Source organism: Delphinapterus leucas, chromosome 3 (genome assembly GCF_059928025.1).
Source record: "Delphinapterus leucas isolate spDelLeu-1000000601 "Yukka" chromosome 3, BTC_Dleu_Yukka2, whole genome shotgun sequence".
In the NCBI taxonomy this organism is placed as follows: domain Eukaryota; kingdom Metazoa; phylum Chordata; class Mammalia; order Artiodactyla; family Monodontidae; genus Delphinapterus; species Delphinapterus leucas.
This window is the reverse complement of record NC_143131.1, coordinates 55,556,309-55,569,674: the sequence shown is the minus strand read 5'-3', so window position 1 is coordinate 55,569,674 and position 13,366 is coordinate 55,556,309. Positions and strand designations below refer to the sequence as shown.

The window sequence follows — 13,366 nt, the reverse complement described above, 5'->3', positions numbered from 1 at the left end:
TATGCTGTCTATAAGAGGCCCACTTCAGACCTAGGGAAACATACAGACTGAAAGTGAGGGGATGGAAAAAGGTATTCCATGAAAATGGAAATCAAAAGAAAGCTGGAGTAGCAATACTCATATCAGATAAAATACACTTTAAAACAAAGAATGTTACAAGAGACAAGGAAGGACACTACATAATGATCAAGGGATCAATCCAAGAAGAAGACATAACAATTATAAATATATATGCACCCAACACAGGAGCACCTCAATACATAAGGCAACTGCTAACAGCTATAAAAGAGGAAATTGACAATAACACAAAAATAGTGGGGGACTTTAACACCTCACTTACACCAATGGACAGATCATCCAAAGCGAAAATAAATAAGGAAACAGAAGCTTTAAATGACACAATAGACCAGATAGATTTAATTGATATTTATAGGACATTCCATCCAAAAACAGCAGATTACACTTTCTTTTCAAGTACACATGGAACATTCTCCAGGACATATCACATCCTGAGGCACAAATCAAGCCTCAGTAAATTTAAGAAAATTGAAATCATATCAAGCATCTTTTCTGACTACAATGCTATGAGGTTAGAAATGAATTACAGGGCAAAAAACGTAAGAACACAAACACAAGGAGGCTAAACAATACATTACTAAATAACCAAGAGATCACTGAAGAAATCAAAGAGGAAATCAAAAAATGCCTAGAGACAAATGACAATGAAAACACGATGATCCAAAACCTATGGGATGCAGCAAAAGCAGTTCTAAGAGGGAAGTTTATAGCTATACAAGCCTAACTCAAGAAACAAGAAAAATCTCAAGTAAACAATCTAACCTTACACCTGAAGGAACTAAATAAAGGAGAACAAACAAAACCCAAAGTTATCAGAAGGAAAGAAATCATAAAGACTAGAGCAGAAATAAATGAAATAGAAACAAAGAAAACAATAGCAAAGATCAATAAAACTAAAAGCTGGTTCTTTGAGAAGATAAACAAAATTGATAAACCATTAGCCAGACTCATCAAGAAAAAGAGGGAGAGGACTCAAATCAATAAAATTACAAATGAAAAAGGAGAAGTTACAACAGACACCACAGAAATACAAAGCATCCTAAGAGACTACTACAAGCAACTCTATGCCAATAAAATGGACAACCTGGAAGAAATGGACACATTCTTAGAAAGGTATAACCTTCCAAGACTGAACCAGGAAGAAAGAGAAAATATGAACAGAACAATCACAAATAATGAAATCAAAACTGTGATTAAAAATCTTCCAACAAACAAAAGTCCAGGACCAGATGGCTTCACAGGTGAATTCTATCAAACATTTAGAGAAGAGCTAACACCCATCCTTCTCAAACTCTTCCAAAATATTGCAGAGGAAGGAACACTCCCAAACTCATTTTATGAGGCCACCATCACCCTGATATCAAAACCAGACAAAGATAGTACAAAAAGGAAAATTACAGACTGATATCACTGATGAATATACATGCAAAAATCCTCAACAAAATACTAGCAAACAGAATCCAACAACATATTAAAAGGATCGTACACCATAATCAAGTGGGATGTATCCCAGGGATGCAAGGATTCTTCAATATACACAAAAAAATCAATGTGATATACCATATTAACAAATTGAAGAATAAAAAGCATATGATCATCTCAATAGATGCAGAAAAAGCTTTTGACAAAATTCAACACCCATTTATGATAAAAACTCTCCAGAAAGTGGGCATAGAGGGAACCTACCTCAACATAATAAAGGCCATATACGAGAAACCCACAGGAAACATCATTGTGAATGGTGAAAAACTGAGAGCATTTCCTCTAAGATCAGGAACGAGACAAGGATGTCCACTCTCACCACCCTTTTTCAACATAGTTTTGGAAGTCCTAGCCATGGCAATCAGAGAAGAAAAAGAAATAAAAGGAATACAAAGTGGAAAATAAGAAGTAAAACTGTCACTCTTTGTTGATGACATGATACTATACATAGAGAATACTAAAAATGCCACCAGAAAACTACTAGAGCTAATCAATGAATTTGGTAAAGTTGCAGGATACAAAATGAATGCACAGAAATCTCTTGCATTCTTATACACTAATGATCAAAAATCTGAAAGAGAAATTATGGAAATACTCCCATTTACCATTGCAATAAAAAGATAAAATACCTAGGAATAAACCTACCTAGGGAGACAAAAGACCTGTATGCAGAAAACTATAAGACACTGATGAAAGAAATTAAAGATGATACCAACAGATGGAGAGATATACCATGTTCTTGGATTGGAAGAATCAATATTGTGAAAATGACTATACTACCCAAAGCAATCTACAGACCTAATGCAATCCCTATAAAATTACCAATGGTGTTTTTTATGGAACTAGAACAAATCATCTTAGAATTTGTATGGAGACACAAAAGAGACCGAATAGCCAATGCAGTCTTGAAGGAAAAAAATGGAGCTGGAGGAATCAGACTCCCTGACTTCAGACTATAGGACAAAGCTACAGTAATCAAGACAATATGGCACTGGCACAAAAACAAAAACATTGATCAATGGAACAAGATAGAAAGCCCAGAGATAAACCCACACACCTATGGTCAACTAATCTATGACAAAGGAAGCAAAGATATACAATGGAGAAAAGACAGTCTCTTCAATAAGTGGTGCTGGGAAAACTGGACAGCTACATGTAAAAGAATGAAATTAGAACACTCCCTAACACCATACACAAAAATAAACTCAAAATGGATTCAAGACCTAAATGTAAGACCGGACACTATAAAACTCTTAGAGGAAAACATAGGAAGAACAGTCTTTGACATAAATCACAGCACAATCTTTTTTGACCCACCTCCTAGAGTAGTGGAAATAAAAACAAAAATAAACAAATGGGACCCAATGAAACTTCAAAGCTTTTGCACAGCAAAGGAAACCAACAACAAGATGAAAAGACAACCCTCAGAATGGGAGAAAACATTTGCAAACAAATCAACGGACAAAGGATTAATCTCCAAAATATATAAAAAGGTCATGAAGCTCAATATTAAAGAAACAGACAACCCATTCCAGAAATGGGCAGAAGACCTAAATAGACATTTCTCCAAAGAAGACATACAGATGGCCAAGAAGCACATGAAAAGCTGCTCAACATCACTAATTATTAGAGAAATGCAAATCAGAACTACAATGAGGTATTACCTCACACCAGTTAAAATGGGCAGCATCAGGGAATCTACAAACAACACATGCTGGTAAGGGTGTGCATAAAAGGGAACCCTCTTGCACTGTTGGTGGGAAAGTAAATTGATAGAGTCACTATGGAGAACAGTATGGAGCTTCCTTAAAAAACTAAAAATAGAATTACCATATGATCCAGCAGTCCCACTACTGGGCATATACCCAGAGAAAATCATAATTCAAAAAGACATATGCTCCCAATGTTCATTGCAGCACTATTTACAATAGCCAGGTCATAGAAACAACCTAAATGCCCATCGACAGACGAATGGATAAAGAAGTTGTGATACATGTATACAATGGAATTATTACTCAGCCATAAAAAGGAACAAAATTGAGTCATTTGTTGAGACGTGGATGGATCTAAAGACTGTCATACAGAGTGAAGTAAGTCAGAAAGAGAAAAAGAAATATCGTATATTAATGCATGTATGTGGAACCTAGAAAAATGATACAGATGAACCGGTTTGCAGGGCAGAAGTTGAGACACAGATGCAGAGAACAAACGTGTGGACACCAAGGGGGGAAAACGCAGTTGGGTGGGGATGGTGGTGTGCTGAATTGGGCGATTGGGATTGCCATGTATACACTGATGTGTATGAAATTGATGACTAATAAGAACCTGCAGTATAAAAACAAACAAAAAAACAACTAATACTAAACTTTCTTTGGGTTATTTGTATGGAAATATGTTAATATAAATGTTTCAGACATTACATGAAATTTCTAAAAATGTTATATGTTCTGGTATAATGTTGTAAGTCATAATTCTAGTTATTACTTTAAAATGTATATCTCAGAAATAAATTTCCTTGTCAACTGCATTATTATGAACTTTCATCAAATCTTTAACCATGGTCATTTTTAAGTCTTTTGTCATTTACACACAGTTCTGGGTATACTTTGATGCTTTCGCAAAAATGTTCCTATAAAAGTGTTTCATCTTCAAAGACTTCATGGAAAAGACTGACAAATACAGGTTTCTGGTAACTGACTATACTGCTGAACTGAATGAATAGCATTTTCAGAGCTCTAACGGAAAACTGATGAATTCATAAAAGTGCTAACAAAAGATCAAGATGAAAAAAAATTAATTACATGGGACTGAGTGAACTGATGAGGATGATTATAATTGTTGTGACTTTCGGTTTGAATTTAAAAAATCCCACAAGGACTCAGGGGCAAAAAATATACAAATCAATTTTCACTGCAAAGTAAAGGAGCTGTTACAGTGGAGGATTACTGGACTGAATGTCAATATTACGACATAGTACGAGTCTGTTTCGTGTTTGGTAATTGCAATCATTGTTGCTTTTGTTGTGGTCATCCATTTACAATGCTTGGTGTCAGTTTATTTGTCTCTTGTAAAAATAAAATACAGTGTGTGTGTGTGAAAAAAAGAAGAAATGAAAGTGTATTCTGTTGTTTTTGGATGGAATGTCCTATAAATATCAATTAAGTACATCTTGTTTAATGCATCATTTAAAGCTTGTGTTTCCTGATTTATTTTCATTTTGTATGATATGTCCATTGGTGAAAGTGGGGTGTTAATGTCCCCTACTATGATTGTTACTGTCGACTTCCCCTTTTATGGCTGTTAGCATTTGCCTTATGTATTGAGGTGCTCCTGTGTTGGGTGCATAAATATTTACAATTGTTCTATCTTCTTGGATCGATCCCTTGATCATTATGTAGTGTCCTTCTTTGTCTCTTGTAATAATCTTTGTTTTAAAGTCTATTTTGTCTGATATGAGAATTGCTACTCCAGCTTTCTTTTGATTTCTATTTGCATGGAATATCTTTTTCCATCCCCTCACTTTCAGTCTGTATGTGTCCCTAGGTCTGAAGTGGGTCTCTTATAGACAGCGTATATACGGGTCTTATTTTTGTATCCATTCAGCCAGTCTATGTCTTTTCCTTGGAGCATTTAATCTATTTACATTTAAGGTAATTATCGATATGTAGGCCCCTATTCCCATTTTCTTAATTGTTTTGGGTTTGTTATTGTAGGTCTTTTCCTTCTCTTGTGTTTCCTGCCTAGAGAAGTTCTTTTAGCATTTGTTGTAAAGCTGGTTTGGTGGTGCTGAATTCTCTTAGCTTTTGCTTGTCTGTAAAGGTTTTAATTTCTCCATCAAATCTGAATGAGATCCTTGCTGGGTAGAGTAATCTTGGTTGTAGGTTTTTCTCCTTCATCACATTAAATTTGTCCTGCCACTCCCTTCTGCCTTGCAGTGTTTCAGCTGAAAGATCAGCTGTTAACCTTATGGGTATTCCCTTGTATGTTATTTGTTGTTTTTCCCTTGCTGCTTTTAATATTTTTTCTTTGTATTTAATTTTTGATAGTGTGATTAATATGTGTCTTGGTGTGTTTCTCCTTGGATTTATCCTGTATGGGACTCTCTGTGCTTCCTGTACTTGATTAACTATTTCCTTTCTCATATTAGGGAAGTTTTCAACTATAATCACTTCAAATATTTTCTCATTGCCTTTCATTTTCTCTTCTTCTTCTGGGACCCCTATAATTCGAGTGTTGGTGTGTTTAATGTTGTCCCAGAGGTCTCTAGGACTGTCCTCAATTCTTTTCATTATTTTTCTTTATTCCGTTCTGCAGTAGTTATTTCCACTATTTTATGTTCCAGGTCACTTATCCGTTCTTGTGCCTCAGTTATTCTGTTATTGATTCCTTCTAGAGAATTTTTTTTTTTTTAAATTATATCAGCCATTTTATAAATTTATTTATTTTATTTTTGGCTGTGTTGGGTCTTCGTTTCTGTGCAAGGGCTTTCTCTAATTGCAGCGAGCAGGGGCCACTCTTCATCACGGTGCACAGGCCTCTCACTATCGCGGCCTCTTGTTGCGGAGCACAGGCTCCAGATGCGCAGGCTCAGTAGTTATGGTTCACGGGCCCAGTTGCTCTGCGGCATGTGGGATCTTCCCGGACCAGGGCTCGAACCCGTGTCCCCTGCACTGGCAGGTAGACTCTCAACCACTGCGCCACCAGGGAAGCCCTAGAGAATTTTTAATTTCAGTTATTTTGTTGTTCATCACTGTTTGTTTGCTCTTTACTTCTTCTAGGTCCTTGTTAAACGTTTCTTGTATTTTCTCCATTCTATTTCCATGAATTTGGATAATCTTTACTATCATTATTCTGATTTTTTTTTCAGGTCGACTGCTTATTTCCTCTTCATTTGATTGGTCTGGTGGGTCTTTACCTTGCTCCTTCATCTGCTGTGTGCTTCTCATTTTGCCTAACTCACTGTGTTTGGCGTCTCCTTTTCACAGGCTGCAGGTTCGTATTTCCCGTTGTTTTTGGTGTCTGCCCACAGTGGTTAAGGTTGGTTCAGTGGGTTGTGTAGGCTTTCTGGTGGAGGGACTGGTGCCTGTGTTCTGGTCGATGAGGCTGGATCTTGTCTTTCTTGTGGGCAGGTCCACGTCTGGTGGTGTGTTTTGGGGTGTCTGTGGCCTTATTATGATTTTTAGCAGCCTCTCTACTAATGGGTGGGGTTGTGTTCCTGTCTTGCTAGTTGTTTAGCATAGTGTGTCCAGCACTGTAGCTTGCTGGTCGTTGAGTGGAGCTGGGTCTTGGCGTTGAGATGGAGACCTCTGGGAGATTTTTGCTGTTTGATATTACATGGAGCTGGGAGGTCTCTTGTGGACCAACGTCCTGAACTTGGCTCTCCCACCTTAGAGGCAGAGCCCTGACGCCTGGCTGGAGCACCAAGAGCCTGTCATCCACACAGCTCACAATAAAAGGGAGAAAAAAAAGAAAGAAGAAGATAAAATAAAATTAAATTAAATTAAAAATTTATTAAAATAAAAAATAATTATTGAAAAAAAATTTTTAAGTAATTTTTTTAAAAAAAGAAAGAAGAGAGCAACTAAACTAAAAAACAAATCCACCAATGATAACAAGTGCTAAAAACTATACTTAAAAAAAAATTAAAAAAACAAAAAAAAAACGAAAAAAAAACGGACAGACCGTACCCTAGGACATATGGTAAAAGCAAAGCTATACAGACAAAATCACACACAGAAGCATACAAATACACACTCACAAAAAGAGAAAAAGGGAAGAAATATATATATATCATTGCTCCTAAAGTTCACCTCCTCAATTTGGGATGATTCGTTGTCTATTCAGGTATTCCACAGATGTAGGATACATCAAGTTGACTGTGGAGATTTAATCCGCTGTTCCTGAGGCTGCTGGGAGAGATTTCCCTTTCTGTTCTTTGTTCACACAGCTCCCGAGGTTCAGCTTTGGATTTGGCCCCGCCTCTGGGTGTAGGTCACCTGAGAGCGTCTGTTCTTCCCTCAGACAGGACAGGGTTAAAGGAGCAGCTGATTCGGGGGTCTGGCTCACTCAAGCCGGGGTGGGGAGGGAGGGGTATGGATGCGGGACGAGTCTGCGGCGGCAGAGGCTGGCATGACGTTGCACCAGCCTGAGGCGTGCCATGCGTTCTCCCGGGGAAGTAGTCCGTGGATGATGGGACCCTGGCTGCAGAAGCTCCCGGGAGGGGCGGTGTGGATAGTGACCTGTTTTCGCACACAGGCTTCTTGGTGGCGGCAGCAGCAGCCTTAGCGTCTCATGCCCGTCTCTGGGGTCTGTGCTGATAGCCGCGGCTCGCGCCTGTCTCTGGAGCTCCTTTAAGCAGCGCTCTTAAACCCCTCTCCCCGTGCACCAGGAAACAAAGAGGCAAGAAAAAGTCTCTTGCCTCTTCGGCAGCTCCAGACTTTTTTCTGTACTCCCTCCCGGCTAGCCGTGGCGCACTAGCCCCCTTCAGGCTGTGTTCACGCCACCAACCCCAGCCCTCTCCCTGGAATCCGACCTCCGAAGCCCGAGCCTCAGCTCCCAGCCCCGCCCGCCCCGGAGGGTGAGCAGACGAGCCTCTTGGGTTGGTGAGTGCTGGTCGGCACCGATCCTCTCTGCGGGAATCTCTCCCCTTTGCCCTCCGCACCCCTGTGGCTGTGCTCTCCTCCGCGGCTCCGAAGCTTCCCCCCTCTGCCACCCGTAGTCTCTGACCGCGAAGGCGCTTCCTAGTGTGTGGGAACCTTTCCTCCTTCACAGCTCCCTCCCACTGGTGCAGGTTCCGTCCCTATTCTTTTGTCTCTATTTTTTCTTTTTTCTTTTGCCCTACCCAGGTACGTGGGGAGTTTCTTGCCTTTTGGGAGGTCTGAGGTCTTCTGCCAGTGTTCAGTAGGTGTTCTGTAGGGGTTGTTCCACATATAGATGTATTTCTGATGTATTTGTGGGGAGGAAGGTGATCTCCGTGTCTTACTCTTCCACCATCTTCAATTTACGACAAGCGTGGTTCTGAAACAGCTAATAGAATATGTCTCCACTTAAATTTTAATGCTTTTCAAAAATTTTTTTTAGTTATTCTTGAATGTTTTGTTTCACTTTCAGGTGAAGTTAGAATAATCTTATATTTAAAAAAGAACAGCCTCTGAATTTTAAATGAAATATTAACTTGTTAAGATTGAAAATATTATATCTTGGAAAAAAGGGTGCGTGTCTGTGTTTATGTGTGTGTATGTATGTATGTATATATACCAATTGATGTTTTATAATATGTGTATCTATCTCCTAATTAATATAAATATACAAAAAGACTTTATATAAAGAATATGTATATATATCACTATATATATATATAATATATATGCAAATTTTTGTGCTTTCCTCATCTCTAGATTGCAAGTTCCTAGAAAATAGAAACCCTATTTCATTTGTAATACCTTGGCCCTGGCCAAGTACCTTCCATATTTTGAGCAAATGAATCCAGGTTCACTTTTTACATGGAGGCAACAGGCTAGCACCATGTTAGGCAATGCCTCCCATACTCTTTCCAAGAGGCAGTTGGAAAATAATTACACCTGAATGTTGATTTTTTTCTTTTCTCCTTTATATCCTGCTTTGAAGGGATGTTGCTGATGAGGTGGGGGTAGCGTATAAGGGAAATGTTGTAGGACATCTTTTGCCTCATGCACACAAAGATAGCAGATTCCACAAATTAAGAATTATATCTCGGGCTTCCCTGGTGGCGCAGTGGTTGAGAGTCCGCCTGCCGATGCAGGGGACACGGGTTCGTGCCCCGGTCCGGGAAGATCCCACATGCCGCGGAGTGGCTGGGCCCGTGAGCCATGGCCACTGAGCCTGCGCGTCCGGAACCTGTGCTCCGCAATGGGTGAGGCCACAAGTGAGAGGCCCGCGTACCGCAAAAAAAAAAAAAAAAAGAATTATGTCTCAACATCTTAAGAAAAGTGTCTTCACCCTTGGTACATGATAGAATTCTTGTTCACCAGGAAGGGATATAAAGAAATGGAGAGATCAGTAATTTAACTGTGGTCAGATAGTTCCTCATTGCCACAAGGGGGATAGTAAACAAAAGATGGAATTCTCCAGTTGATTTCCTTAATGTGAGAGGTTTAAATTCAGTCTCTGGCTATAGAATTAAGGTGAAGAGTAAATTATACAATTGTCCAGTGGATTTGATCAATGTAGACTATGAATATGGATTATTCAGTCCAAAGAATCCTTTTCAATAGCAGTGATTTTTTATTTATGTAGAAAATTATTTCAACTTGCTAATAAATTTTTCCTGATTATAAATAATCTTAATTCTATTTTTCAGTTCACAACTTTGTAAAATATGTGTATTCTTTACACCATCTTGAATATGTTTTTCAAGCATATGCTTTTTTAATATTTATGATATTTAAATAATATGTTAGTTATAATTATTGAAGTCACATTATTTCTATATATGTATTTAAGTTTTTTACTTTAAAACCAATATAAATGTTTTAATTAAAAATCTAATTAGAAAAATAAAATATAAAAATGAGGTAGCTATATCTGTATGCAAATGAGTCATATCTTTGTCTATTCATGAATAGGACAAATATACGTTTATATCAACAAATGTGTTCATTTAAATTTTCTCAGGTACATTAATTACATAAACATTTCTGGGAAGAGGATATAAAAGATAAGAATATATGATGGCATTGAATGCTTTTCTTGTTTTAATTTAATTTTATATTTTTTTCTTTCTTTTTTTTTTTTTTGCGGTATGCGGGCCTCTCACTGTTGTGGCCTCTCCCGTTGCAGAGCACAGGCTCCGGACGCGCAGCCTCAGCGGCCATGGCTCACGGGCCCAGCCACTCCATGGCATGTGGGATCCTCCCGGACCGGGGCACGAACCCGTGTCCCCTGCATTGGCAGGCGGACTCTCAGCCACTGCGCCACCAGGGAAGCCCTAATTTTATTTTTAATTGTGTGAAGAACTCATCACAGTTTACCATCTTAACCATTTCTAAATGTACAGTTCAGTAGTGGTAAGTATATTCACATCGTTGTGCAACCAATTTCCAGAATTTTTTCATCGTGTAAAACTGAAGTGCAATACCCATTAAATAACAACATCTCATTTTCCCTTCCCTCCAGCTTCTGGCACTCACCATTCTATGTTCTCTTTCTATGAATCTGACTACTCTAAGACTTTGTACAAGTGGAATTATACAGTATTTGTCATTTTGTAACTGGCCTATATCACAGCATAATGTCCTCAAGATTCATCCATGTTGGAGCATGTGCCAAAATTTCCTTACTTTTAATGATGAATCATATTCCACTGTAAATATATACCACATTTCATTTATCCATTTATCTGTCCATAGGCACTTGGAGGGCTTCTACCTCTCGGCTATTGTGAATAGTGCTGCTATGAACACAGGTATACGGGTATCTCTTTGAGGTCTGGCTTTCAATTCCTTTGGATATACACCCAGAATTGGAATTGCTGAGTCATATGATAATTCATTTTTAATTTTTTAAGGAACCACCATACTGTTTTCCAAAGCAGCTATACCAGTTTACAATTCCACTAGCAATGCACAAGGGTTCCAATATCTCCTCATTCTCACCAACACTTGTGACTTTCTGGTTTGTTTGTTTACTTTATGTAATAGCCATCCTAATGAGTATGAGGTAGTACCTCATGGTGGTTTTGATTTACATTTCCCTAATGATTAGTCATGAACATCTTTTCATGTGCTTATTGGCCATTTGTATATCTTCTTTGCAGAAACGTCTATTCGGGTCCTTTGCTCATTTTCTAATCAGATTGTTTTATTATCGTTGTTGAATTGTAGGAGGTTTTTATATATTCTGGATATTAACACCTTATTAGTTAAATGATTTGCAAATATTTTCCCATTTCCTAGGTTGCCTTTTTGCTCTGTTGACCGTGTCCTTTGATGCATAGAAGTTTTTAATTTTGATGTAGTCCAATGTGTCTTTTTACTTTTGTTGCCTGTGCTTTTTGTGTCATATCCAAGAAATCCTTGCCAAATCCAATGTCATGAAGATTTTCCCCTATGTTTTATTGTAAGAGTTTTATAGTTTAGGTTTTACATTTAGGTTTTTGATTAATTTTGAGTTAATTTTTGTATATGGTGTAAGATAAAGGTATCACTTCATTATTTTGCATGTGGATATCCAGTTTTCCCAACACCATTTGTTGAAGAGACTGTCCTTTCCTCCACTGAATGGTCCTAACACCCTTGTTAAAGATCACTTGGCCATATATTTGAGGATTTGTTTCTGGGCCCTCTATTCTATTCCATTAGTCTAAATGTCTGTCTTTATGCCTGTATCACAGTATATTGATTACTGTAGCTTTGTAATAAGTTTTGAAGCCAGGAAGTCTGAGAGTTCTAACTTCGTTCTGTTTTCAAGATTGTTTTGGCAATGCTTTTTCTTTTAGTTTCTTATTTCTCATTCTTCTCTTTCTTCCTTTAAATTTGTTTCTCTGATTATGGTACCTTTTCTTTTATAGTTTATATTACTGCATCTTTCACCTCTGGAAGAAAACTGGACCAAGACAGCCTAAATGAGTGACCAAAAAGTAGTTGTCTGAAGTAGGCAGGCCTTAACACCGTGTGGAATAAATCTCTAACTCCTTTCTAGGAAAGGAACTGTGGGGCTGGAATAGAGACCTGAAGCAGGAATTAACAAACCTATGTTCTTGCCCTGTCTGCAGTTCTCATTAAGTATCTAATTTTGAGCAAGCCACTTTACTTCTTTGGACATCAGTTTTCTCAAGAATCAAAAGGAGGGGGAAGGTTTCTAAACTCTAGAATTCTACCATTCTTCAGGAAGACCAGACTTAGGAACTGGATCTTAGCCCAGGCAATTCAAACCCTCAGGAGCTGGCAGTCTGCTTTTGTCCTCTCTCTATTCTTTTCTCTTTTCAATTATATTTCCTTTCTGACTCCCACTACTTTCCTTTCCTTCCTGGAAAACTCTTTTTCCTTCATTTTGTCATCATTGTTTCTAGTTTCTCAATTTTAACTTTAAAAATGTTCATTCTATTTTCAGAAGGGGAAAAAAAGTACCAATGTTCTGATCCTCATGCAATTAAACACCATGCCACACTCTATCCCTTCTTGTGGAAAGTTCAGTTACTTATAGAGATGGCACCCAAAGAGGTTGAGTAGCTGAACATCTACATAAGATGATAAGAGAGAACTGGGCAGATACACACTTCCATCCTCCGCTACCTGTCCCCATGTCTGAAATCTGCCATTGGGGATACAGAGAACAGTGAAAGGTGGGACATTCAAGCCTCCTATTTCTTCCTTCAGAATATTAATGGATCCTTTCTGTCTCTTTTGTTTTTTCCTCAAATCCCTGACATAGTCCTCCTAACTTGAATGACTCCACTAGGCTCGAGCTGGTCCCCCTCACTTCATATTCTCTGTCATCCACCTTGCGCATCACTGCCAGGCTAATTATAAAACTGTACTTAAAGCTGTCGTTTGCTCAAAAATCTACAGTGGCTTAATGTTATTTTTGGCATTAGTTACAAATTCTTCTGTTTGTCTTTCCAGGCCACTCGTCATCTGATGGTACTTTATTTCCCAGCCCTCCCCTTCAGGATTCTTTAACAGCTCACCTCCTTTCATGTATGCTGCTCTTATTTCCAACCCCTTGCCTTTGCCCATGCTGTTTTTCATCATTTGTAAGAATGTCTCTCTTCACCCCGTCTACCCAGCAATTTTTGTCTCCTTCATAAAGCTTCCCTCAATTACTCTAG

The 13,366-nt window shown here is 38.4% G+C and overlaps 1 long non-coding RNA gene across 3 annotated transcripts in view; it reads right to left on the bottom strand.

Moving 5' to 3' along the window:
- The window catches only part of LOC149749564 (uncharacterized), a 261,984-nt gene that overhangs the window by 33,899 nt on the left and 214,719 nt on the right, over window positions 1-13,366 (bottom strand). The window contains exon 6 of one of the 3 annotated variants that reach the window (XR_016392664.1): window positions 7,053-8,586. The exons of the other annotated variants lie outside the window; for them this stretch is intronic. This is a non-coding gene — a long non-coding RNA (uncharacterized LOC149749564). Of the gene's footprint in view, window positions 1-7,052; window positions 8,587-13,366 lie in introns of those variants that run through there. 3 annotated transcript variants of the gene reach the window in all.